The sequence below is a fragment of the Stegostoma tigrinum genome, chromosome 13 (assembly GCF_030684315.1).
Source record: "Stegostoma tigrinum isolate sSteTig4 chromosome 13, sSteTig4.hap1, whole genome shotgun sequence".
Taxonomy (NCBI): Eukaryota; Metazoa; Chordata; class Chondrichthyes; order Orectolobiformes; family Stegostomatidae; genus Stegostoma; species Stegostoma tigrinum.
The window spans coordinates 30,381,153-30,393,415 of record NC_081366.1 but is presented as its reverse complement, the minus strand read 5'-3'; the positions used below and the strand labels follow the sequence as shown (position 1 = coordinate 30,393,415).

The 12,263-nt window shown below is 39.8% G+C and overlaps 1 protein-coding gene across 4 annotated transcripts in view; it reads right to left on the bottom strand.

The window, feature by feature from the left end:
* Positions 1 to 925, bottom strand: part of jade2 (jade family PHD finger 2) — a 162,503-nt gene extending 161,578 nt beyond the window's left edge. For 3 of the 4 annotated variants that reach the window (XM_048543384.2, XM_048543382.2, XM_048543388.2), the window contains exon 1: positions 149 to 302. The gene's annotated coding sequence lies outside the window, so the exon portion shown is untranslated. Of the gene's footprint in view, positions 1 to 148; positions 303 to 542 lie in introns of those variants that run through there. The other variant, XM_048543385.2, reaches the window with a different exon arrangement.
* Between the last annotated feature and the right edge of the window lie 11,338 nt (positions 926 to 12,263).

Sequence of the window (12,263 nt, the reverse complement as noted above, 5' to 3'; positions counted from 1 at the left end):
GTCCCCAAAATAAGTAGACAGGGAAAAAAATAAGGAAATTTGTATGCGTGGGGTGCAGATCAAACCCACTGTATTCACACCCCCCTCCTTCCAAAAATCCAAACAGTTACTTAGCTCTCTCTACTTAGAAACGATCAATAATAATTACCATGCAATTTTTTTTGCCTGCTTAAGCTTCGGATCTATATGCTTCTTTTTTTGCGGTGACTGTCCTCAGGCCACGATGGTGATGATGGTGTTGTAATGTGAATGCGATGGTGCTGATATATGTTAAAAGCAGCGCAGGAGGAAACGCACATCGATCCAATTGCCCATTAATACATTTAAATCTCTCTCTCTCCCTCCCTCCCTCTGTCTCTGCCCCCTCCCCTTCCCCTTCCCTCCCTCGCTGTTAAAAAAAAACATGCAGTTACACAGGGCTGAGATGGCTGCCAATGAAATGCAATGGGCGCTCTCTCACATACACACAGAGAGACACACACACACATACACACACAGTTTGCAGCTCCGCTGCTCTGTTCTGCTCTCTCTCTCATTCCCACCTTTTCAGATCACTTTAACGCAGTCCTGTTGCGTTTCAGATCCTTTCGCCCCGATCCGGATTTTTTCTCTTTTTTTGTTTTGCAAACTGCATCTTGTGTGGGGTTTCTTTTTCTTTTGCTTTGCTACTTATTTCTCTCTCTCTCTTATCTTCCCCTTCTTGGGTTTTATTTTGTGTGTATGTGCAGTACGATCCCTTTCCGGATAATTTGAATGTTTAAAAAAATAAAAGAGGAGATGAGGGAGGTTGGACCTCAGATCTCAGGACGAGCTAGACTCACTTTGGGAAATTTACCTCCAGAAAAGCCAGGGATTTCTTTTTCTTTTTTTTTGGCACGGGCGTACACGACAGGACCTAGCAACGAAATAGCTCATACTTCAAAATCTTTTGGCGCCATATTAATGACGTACTTAAAATTGCCTCTTGGAAAAAAAGACACGATCTCCCTGCGTCAAAGCCGGCGTCTTTTACTTAAATGTTGCAACGTACCAAAGACAGGGGAAACTCATTAGAGGCGTGCGAAGAGGAGGGGGAGAGCGAGAGATGCACGCCTTTTTTTTGTAAAACATCTTGTTTTGCTCTTATCAAATGTCAGTTTCCTCCCAGCGACTGCATGCAATTTTTCAAAAAAAATATTTAAATTGTCCAGAGGTGTTGCAATGAGAACGCCTTACTCTTCACGGTGGAGATTTTTGACACATGCAAAATTACTGAACATTAAAGTACAGGGTACAATTAGCAGATCTGGAATGTATTGTCCCCACTCTGGAGATTAATCTCCGAGGTCATTTAGGCAGAAGTAAAGTTATCAACCACCTTGCACTGAAGTGCGTCCTTGAGGTCAAATGGCCACTTTCTTTTAAGGAAGGATGTTCCAATTTGTTAAATTTCAAATTTTTGTTAACTCGTCATTGATGCTATTACGTAGTCAAACATATTTCTGAAGATGATGTTATAAACAAGTGAATTGTGCGACCATGAACACTAAAGCTTAGTGCAGGATAACTGCATGGAAATCTAATCATAATTGAGTGGAGAAATAATGTAAATCCATCACGTGTCTCTTTCCTTGTACAAACTCAACAAGTTCCGAAAGTTTTATTGACTGTTTCATTATTTTAAATAGATAGAGTACAGGAAAGATGCAGACAGTGTGACTCCACTGGAGAAACGTGTTTCCTTTACGGACTTCAGTTTATTATCTATCTATTATGTGTACGCAATAATGGTTAGTTCCATTGCTTCATAGTATTCAACAACCTAGAGACTTGTTCGCCCTCAAAGTGAGATGCAGCGTCTCTTTCATTCAAGTGCACTGAGAGAAGCTTCCTTCTATTGTGTGTGAGGCAGTCAAGGATTTTGATTTTAAATGACAGTACGGCCTGGAAAAAGACACTACAATGCTCTTTAGATAATAGTTTTACTACACCGCCGGGTAGTCCCAAATATCTGTGATATGCTGTTTCCAAACTTTCATAGATCTATTCAAGGAAATAAACCACAAGTCTGAATATATATATAAATAATACTACAATAGTCAGAAAACATTTGTTTCTAAATAGTTGTATTGATAGTTGTATGGAAAACATCTGCATCTGCAGATATTCCATATGAAATTTACAAGTTGTGGATTCAGCTTAGTTTAGTTAATGCAAGTCAAATTGTTTTATTTTTTATCAATGTACACACTGTGATTTAACTTTGGTACATTTATCAATATCCTTTAGGATAAAATATAGCATCTGAACCATATCACTCTTTAGCTTGTTGAATTATGTAACAGTATAGCATTCAATTCTAGTCCATTACACCTTAAGTGTCGCCCTGAACCTCTTGTGGCTTGTCTCAAGATTAAGTTCTATCTTGTAAACAAGTTTAAAGATAAGGGCACAGAATATTGAAACCAGCAGCTGCAGTGCCGTTCATTCAGTAGCAGCCTCTCAATTGTCCTCTTCATTTCCCAGTGTTTAAATAGCAAAATTTGACTTTGCAACCTTAAAAGAATATTAACTTACGTGCCTGCGAGAATCGTATATCATGTTTTTATTAAATATAATGCTTCCATCCTTATAAAACATTGTTTTCTCTGACTTTCCGTCAGAACCTTCAGTAACTCATTAGAGAAAATACACCAATAAAAATGATGTGTCTAGTATATACTTTGTCTGTATCACCCAGCAGAATACAAATTCCTCCATAATTCTCATCAGGAACAAAGCAAGTCACTTGCAAAGCTTGTGACATCATAAAATGCCTTTCCATACTAAAGTTCTAAACATCTGCAACTTCTGACTGACTTTGGCGATACACTTACTTAAAAAGGAAAAACATGCAGAATTCTGGCCTGAAGCCTGAAATTTTCAAGAAGCTTACAATTTATAATTTCACTTCCTCAAAATGAAATGGAGTACTAATTAACCTTGCCCTCATACTGACAGAAGTTAAATTGTTTGACTACAAAGGGTCACATAGAAACAAGAGTAGGCCATTTAACTCATGGAGGCTGTTCTGCCATTCAGCTAGATCATGGTTGATCATCAATCTGAATGCCATTTTCCCGCATATCTTCCATAACTCTTGACATCATTCGTCTGCAGAAGTCTATTGCATTTCATATTAAACATGCTCAATGATTGAATTTCCACAATCCTCTAGTTTAGAGGATTCCAAAGTGAAGAAGTTCCTTGTCATTTCAGTTCAAATAGCCTACTATTCATCCTGAGGTGTTGTTACAGGTTTCTTGACTCAGCAGTCCAGGGAAACATTTTATGTACATCCATCCTCCCACTCCCTGTATTTTGCAAATTTCAATGAGATCTCTCCCTATTCTTCAAAGCTTGAGTGAATATAGACCCAATCCCCTCAATCTTTCCTCACAACACACCCCAGAGATTAAGTTGATGCTCCCTTGCACTCCATCTAGAACAAATATATCCCTTCTTAGGAAAAGCAACTAAAATGACACAATGCTTCAAGTGTGAGCTCTATAAAACTGCAACAAGACATCTTTACTGCTTGCACTCAAATCCCCTTTTGATGCTGGTTTACCTGGTGTTCGCCTCCTTAATAGATTTCTGCACCTGCATGTCAAAGTTTAGTGACTCATCAATAAGGAAGCCGAGGTTCCTTTGGACACCCTAATTCCCAACTCCTCAGCATTTAAGAAATATTCTTCTTTTATATTCTTTCTACCAAAGTGAATAGCATCTTGCTTATTCACATTATAAATGCTCTAGTCTATTCACCCAGCCTGTTCATTTTTTCTTGAAACCTCCTTACATCCCTCCTCACAACTGATGATCCCACTGATTTTAGTATCATCAATAAATTTAGAAATATTATGATTGTCCCTCACATCCAAATCATTTTGACAGATTATGAATAGCTGTGAATCTAGCTCTAGTCTTTGTGCTCCAACATAAGTAACAGCCTGCCATTCTGCGAATGATTTGATTATTTCTACTCTCTCTTTCTGTCTGCTAAACAATTTTTGATCCTTACTAGTGTATTTTCTCTCAATCACGCGTGCCCTAATTTTATATAGTAGCCTCCAGTGTGGGATCTTATCAAAGCCTTCTGAAAATCTAAATTAACCACATGCACTGGTTCTCCCTTATGAATGTCAGGTGTCATATCCAAGAAATTTGTCAAACATGATTTCATTTTCGCAATTTCACATTGACTGCACAATTTAATCATTTTTTACATATTACTTATCACATTCTTTAAAACAGATTGTAATATTTTCCCCACTACTAATGTCAAACTAACTGGTCGGTAGTTCTCCACTTTACCTTTTCTTCCATTCTTACTTTAGTTTTCGCGCAAAAATATGCATCATTATAATTCAATATATCAACCGTCTTATCATAAGCAAAGATTCATTACTTGATATGCAAAATTGCATCTATAAAAAAACCTTGATTGCTATACTTGAATTTCACACTTATGAGTAAGAATATTTGTCTCCTGCACTCATATATGATATCCTTAAATTTATGTTCTCATGTTCCAGTATCAAGAACCTCAAATACTTAATTGGGATGAATTAGTAATTCACCTCTGTTTCTTCCTACCAAATGTATCTACTGCTTAGAATCCTTCTGCTCAACAACTTGTAGATGAAAGGTAGGCAGCATCAGTTCTCTTCTGAATGCCTTATTTTTGTCCACAAGTACAGCGTCAACTTGCGACTTTATATTTCATGCTAGCATTATGCATTCCTCTCTGTCCTTTTTGAACTCATTCCTCAGATGTGCATGTTGTTAGAAAGGTCAGTTTTATTGCCCATCTACCATTTGCCCAGAGTAAGTGTTGATGCTCTTTTTGGGTACATACGAACAGAAGTAGGTCATTCAATCCTTCGTGCCTGTGCCATCATTCAATGAGGTCATGACTGATCAATGGCCTAACTCCATATTCATGCCTTTGGCCCATATCCCTTAACACCTTTGCTCAACAAAACTATTTCAGGTTTCAAATCAACTGTCATTTGTTGAAGAGAGTTCCAAACCTCGCTCACCCTTTGTCTTCAGAAGTGTTTCCTAACATCCATCCTGATGGTCTGCCCTTAACATTTAGATTATACCCCTTGTAGAAGAATCACTAACATATGGAAATAGTTTATTTTTATCCAACCTGTTTTATTTCGATTAATATCTTGAAGACTTCAATCAGATCACCCATTAAACTTTAAATTGCGCAGAAAGTCGACCTAGTTGTGTAATCTCTCCTCGCAACTTAACTCCTGAAGTCCAAGGTATCATTCTCATAAACATATGTTGTACTTTCTCCATGACCAATATATACTTCCTCAAATGTAGAGCCCAGTTGCGCTCACAGTAGTCAAAGTGATTTTCTACGATGTGGAGATGCCAGTATTCGGCTGGGGTGGACAAAGTCAGAAGTCCAGCAGGTTTATTTATTTATAGCTTTCAGAGAGCTCTTTCTTCATCACCTGCTGAAGGAGCAGCGCTTTGAAAGCTTGTGATTTTAAATAAACCCGTTGGACTACATCCTGGTGTCGTATGACTGAGGATTTTCTACAGCTGCAGCATACCTTCTGCATCCTTGTGTTCTGGTCCTCTAGATATAAAGGTCAGCATTCCACTGGCATTCCTGATTAATTTCTACACCTGGCCATGGAATTTTAAAGATCTATGCATCTGAACTCTCAAGTTTCTTTGGACATTGACTGAAAATACCCCAATCTGTCCTTTTTCAGTCCAAAATGGATAACTTCTCACTTGCTTACAAGTTTTGCCCATTCACCTTGTCTATCTCGTTCTAATTTTATGCTGTCATCTTCTTGAACCATTGTAGTGCAGATGATGGTAGTGCTTCCAAATTGCTGTTACAGAGTTTGTTGGTTTTGGTTGAGCATTGGGAAAAGAATATTAATATGTCTCTGGAATTCCACGTGGAATTTTAATGACATCGTGGAAATTATTGTGTTTACATGCATGTTTTATTGAATTTATTCACTAACAGAATGATCACCTTGCTGACTTAACATGTGTTTAGTGCCAATCTCGAAATGTCCCTTAGAAGATGGTGGTGATATGCCTTCATGAACCTTTGTAATCCATGTCGTGTCATTAAACCTGCAGTACAGTTCAGGAGAGTTCCAGGAATTTGACAAGCAACATTGAAGGAATGGCCCTATAGGTCCAAGCTAGAATGGACTGACTGTTTAAGTAGAGAATACAGAAAGCTACAGAACAGAGGGATTTGGGTATCCTTGTGTATGAATCACAAAAAAGTAGTGTCCAAGTTCAATGGGTGATAGGCACGGAAAATAAAATTTTGGCCTTAACTTCTAATAGAGTATAAAAGTAGGGAGGTTTTGCTAAAACTGTGCAAGGCAATACTCAGGCAACAACTGGAATACCGTGAACAGTTTGGGGCCCCTAATCTAATGAACCGTACACTGGCACTGAACGCAATCTAAAGAAGGTTCACTAAGCTGATGCTGGGTATGGAGAGACTGTCTCATAAGGAGAGGTTGAGTAGGTTGGGCATGTACTCATTGGAATTTAGAACAATGAGAAGCATCCATATTGAACCATAAAAGATTCGTAGAGGATTCGATGGCGTATTTATGGAGAGGTGGTTGCCCCATGTGGGACAGCCTAGGACAAGAGGTCATAATCTTAGAATAAGGTGTCGCACATATAGAACTGAGATGAGGAGGAATTTCTTCTCTCATTTGGCAGTGAATCCGTGGAATTCTTTACGGCAGAACATCTTTGAGGCTGTGTCATTAAGTATATTCAAAGCTGAGATTGACAGACTTTTAGTACGTCAGAGAACCAAGGGTGAAAGGGAAAAGGCAGGAATTAAGGATTATCAGATCAGCTACAATCTCATTGAATGTCAGAGCAGACTCAATGAGTTGAATGGCCTAACTCCACTACTACATTTTCTAGTCTTATGGTTTGTGGGTTAAAAATGTATCTGCAGCTCATCATGTTTCCGGGCATCTGATCCCCTTGTCCTTCTAGATGATAAAAGAGATGGGGTAGGAAAGTGTCATGTAAGGAGCCTTGGTTGGTCCTTCAGTGCACCTTCTGGACAGTACTGATTTCCACCACTGTATATTGGTGGTGGAGGGAATGAATGTCGAAGGTGGTGCGTAGGCTATAAAATAAATTCTGCTTTATTCTGAATGGTGGTGTTTTGGTGGTGTAGAAGATGTTTGGTATACTTGCCTTTATTGGTCAATGCATTGAGTCTAGGACTTGGGATGTCATGTTGTGTAGTACAGGACATTGGATAGACCATCTTTGAAATACTGCATTCAATTCCAGTTTCCCTTCAAAGGCTTCTGAAAAGATTTCCAAGGATGTTGCCAAGGTTGTAAGTTTGAGCTATAGGGAGAGGCTGAATAGGCTGAGACTATTTTCCCTGGAACGTCAGAGGCTGAGTGATCACCTTATAAAGATTTATGAAATCATGAAAGGCATGGACAAGTTGAACAGCCAAGGCTTTTTTCCCCAGGATAGGGAAGGCCAAAAATAGAGGTCGTATGTTTAAGGTGAGAAGGGAAAGATTTAAAAGGGGCCTAAGGGGCAACATTTTCACACAGAGGGTGATGCATGTATGGAATGAGCTGCCAGAGGAAGTGGTGAAGGCTGGTACTTTAACATTTAAAAGGCATCTGGACGGGTACATGAATAGGAAGGGTGTAGAAGGAAATGGGTCAAATGTTGGCAAATAGAACTAGATTAATTTAGGATATCTGGTCGGCATGGACGATTTGCACTGAAGGGTCTGTTTCCGTGCTGTACAACTATAAGACTCAATGACTAGATGATCTGCTACAGAATGTTGGTGATCGAAGCAATTTATGAATGTGGTAACAATCATCCAGGCTCCTTCTTCCAGGATGGTGTCAAACTTCTTGAATGTTTTCAAACTGTACCCATCCAGGCAAGTGGACAGAATCCCATCACAATCCTGCTTTGTAATGTGACCAGACTTTGGGGATTCAGGAAGTGTGATACTCACCTCAGAATTCCTAGCCTCTGATCTGCTCTTGTGGCCATAGTATTTATTTGGCTTGTCCTAATTAGTGCCTGGTCTATGATAATGTTCAGGATGTAAATAGTTGGGGAATTAGTGTTGGTTACTCCAATGAATGTCAAGGGGTAATGATTAGATTCTCATTTGCTGGAAAAAAAATGAGAGGCTGCTGCTTGTGTGCGCCAACATTACTCGCCACTTAATTACCCCACGTTTTGATGTTGTACAAAGCTTTGCTCTATATAGATACTCACTCTTCCGTATCTGAGGAATCTTAAATATTATTAAACCTTATGCAAAAATCATGGATCATACCTACATTGGACATTATGTTGGAGGGAAGGACACTAATAAAGATTGTTGGATCTATCGCATTACCCTGAGGAACTCCGACAGAGATGTCCTAAGACTCAGATGATTGACCTTCAACAATGACAATTATCTTCTTTCCTATAAGGTATGATTCCAACCAATGGCGAGATTACCTTCTGATTCCCACTGAATTTAGTAGGACCTGCAGATGCTGGAGAATCTGAGATAACAAGGTGTAGAACTGGATGGACACAGCTCCTTTGATGCTGCTTGGCCTGCTGTGTTCATCCAGCTCTACACCTTGTTATCCCACTGAATTTAGTTTTGTTAGAGCTCCTTTTTACTACATTTGTTCAAATGCTGTTATGAGATCAGCTTGACTCTTGAACTCAGTTTGTTTGCTTATGTTTGGACTAAGGCTGCCATGAGGCCAGGAGCTAAGTGGCTCTGGTGGAACCCAAGCTGAGCTTCAGTGAGCAGGTTACTGCTGAGCAAATGCCTCTTAATAATGCTACAACCCCAACCCCAGTCCCTTCCATAATTTTATTGACTACCAAGGTTAGACTGGTCAAGTGATAATTGATTGAGTTGGATTTGTTCTAACTTTTGTGGACAGAAAATACCCAAGAATATTCCACACTACTGGATAGATGCCAGTGTAGAATCTATGTTCGAACAACTTCAGGCTAGTTATAGAGCACAAGTCTTTAGAAATGCTGCCAAAACGTCGTCAGGATCCATAGCCTTTGCAATAACCAATGCCTTCAGCAATTTTTTGCCATTAAGTTGGTGAATCAAATGGTCTAAAATCTGGCACCTGTGAATCTAGAAGCTAAGGAGAAGGCCAAGATGGATTTTCTACTGTGCAGTTCAAGTCGAAGATGTTGCAGATGCTTGTAGGCCAGGGATATCTGTGGACCCTCTTATTAGTTGTTTAGTTGCTCACCATCATGCACGACTGAAATTTGCAACACTGCAGGACTTAGATCCTATCTATTGGCTGAGTGATTGCTTGGCCCCTCCATAACTTTTGCCTCTGCTAATTGCCATGTAAGTAATTTGGTGCTATAACATTATCATGTTGGCAGCTAATTTTAGTTTATGCCCTGTGCTGTTCCTGACATACCCTTCTGCACTATTCATTGAATCTGTGATTGTTCTTATAGGAGGTGAAAGCTGGGCATTTGGGAGCTGTTGCTGAAATAGCCTTGGTATATTGCTACAGTGCATTTTATAGATAGAACACATTTGAGCCAATGGTTTATTTTGTGTGGAGTTGCTGGATGTTTATAGCTAATGGATGAGGCATCAATGAATCAAATCTTTCATCCTAGATTGTACCAAGTTTCTTGAGGAATGCCACTGCATTCATCCAGCCAACTGGGGAGCATTCTATTGCACTCCTGATATGCTGAGTAATTCACCAAGAGGCTTTGCAGACTGAAGCTGTGCACTGACACCAGAATACCCAGCCTCTCGCCTGCCCTAGTACCCGTGGCATTTACAGGAACTACTCATTTGAATCATTAGTTTTTAGTGGTGGCCATCAGGTTGTTGATGGAGGACCATTGGCAAATGTAACATCATTGAATATTGAAGGAAAGTGGTCAGCTTCTCAATTATTTGTGATTCTGTGTATCGATCCAAGAATGCCCAACCCTCATTTTTTCAATAATATGGGATAGGTACACTTTTGGGATATTGAGAGATTCTGGTAGTGTTTGGGCTGGAATTCCTGTTGGGACATGGTTAAGAAGGTGATCTGCATCTTGGATACCAACTTCCTCTTTTCATTCTAGAAACCAGAGGTTGCTCTATTTTGTCTGTTGCTCCATGACTTGCTCCCTCTTTGTTATGCTGCTTTAACCCAGGAGCGCCTCAGGGTTATGCTCTCAGCCGAGCCAACTTCAGCTGCTTCATCAATGACCTTTCCTCCAACATAGGTCAGAAATGAAATGTTCACACAGTGTTCAGGCCAATTCATGGCTCCTCCGTTACTGAAACTATCCACATTCATAAGCAGCCATTGGGTAACATCCAGGCATGAGCTGATAAGTGGCAAGTAACTTTGGCACCACACAAGTACTTGGCAATGGCCATCTCTAACAACAGAGCATCTAACTATGGCTCCTTGGCATTTAATGGCAATATCATTGCATAATCCTGCACAATTAATATCCTGAGAATTACCATTGGCCAGAAACAGCATTGGGCAACCATACAAATTCTATGGTGACAAGAACAGGTCAGAAGATAGGAATGCTTCAGTGATTAACCCACCTTCAAAATCCATCCACCATTTGTAAGGCACAAGTCAGGTAGAATACTATCCACTAGCCTGGATGAGGGCAAGTCCAACAATGCTCAAGAAGCTTGATCACATAACTAGACAAAGCAGCCTGCTTGACTGGCACCACATTCCACAACCATCCACTCCTTGTAGCACTGACGCTGGATCAACATGCTGAAATTACATTCCAACAGTACTGTGGGCTGTTCAACACCCCAAGGAACACCGCGATTCAAGAAGGCAGTACACCACCAACATTCTCCAGGGCAGTTCGCGAATAAATTAGATAATAAATGCTGGCCTAGCCAGTGATGCCCATATCATTGTTTAAAAATCAATTGGACCTTGTTTCTGGCTTTTACTTCTCCGTGATTTTTCTCCTCATGCCCTGTTTTGTCTTGTGCTATTGTATTGTCATCTAACCATCTTCTGTTTTCTATCAAATTGCTTTACAAATCATTCTTTTTGTTTTTTGTACGTGATTTTTATTTGCCATTCCCACGTCCATTGCTCTGTTTCTCTTATTAAGTCATCAATTTATAATAGCTTCTGATTTTGACAGAGTCTTTTTTAAAAAGGTACTGTTGTGAAATGGGTATCACTGGCTGGGCAGCATTTATTGCCCACCCCTAGTTGCCATTCAGCAGATGGCTGTGGTCTTCTTGAACTGCTCCAGTCCCTTTGGTGAAGGGAGACCCACAACGTCATTCTGGAGGGCTTTTCAGGATTTTGACTACGTTACTTTGAAAGAACAGCGATATATTCCCAAGACAGGATGGTGAGTTTCTTGGAGGGGAACTTACCATTTTGTTTCCGTGTATCTACTGTCCTTGTCCTTTTAGATGGAAGTGATTGTAGATTTAGCAGGTGCTGTCTAAGGAGCCTTGGTGAATTTCTACAGTGCATCTTGTCGATTGCACATACTATCGTTACTGAGTATCAGTCGAGGAGGGAGTGAATATGGTGCTAATTTAGCAGGCTGCTTTGTCCTGGATGGTTGTATTTAGGATTTAGAATTAGAATTAGGTTTTAATGTCACATGTACTCAGGTACAGAGATACGGGAGTACAGTGAAAAGTGTACAATGTCACAATTCTCCAGTGTCATCTGAATCTAGGGACAAAACCTTATGTATAAAGTGGAAAATAAAGAAAAAAAATTGCGCAAGTTTGGAATTACAGCCCTTCTTAAGTTGTGGTGTCAGGTTTCTTGAGTGTTGTCGAAGCTGCACTCAGCTAGGCAAGTAGAATATATTCACTATGCTTAACCTGTACTTTGTAAATGGGGACAGATTTTGGGACAGAAGTTAATTTACTCACGGCAATATTCATTGTCTCTGGCCTGTTTTCTAGTTACAGTACTGATATGTCCATTCCAGTTCAGTTTCTGGTCAATGGTTACCCGCAGGATATTAATAGTGGAGGATTTGGAGATGGTGATACTACTGAACACCAAAGGGCAATGGTTAGATTCTCTCATTGGAAATGGCCATTGACTGCCACTTGTGTGACGTAAATGTTATATGCTACTTAGTGCCTGGATATTGTCCAGATATTGCTACTTTTGGGCATGGACTGCTTCATTATCTAACAAGTT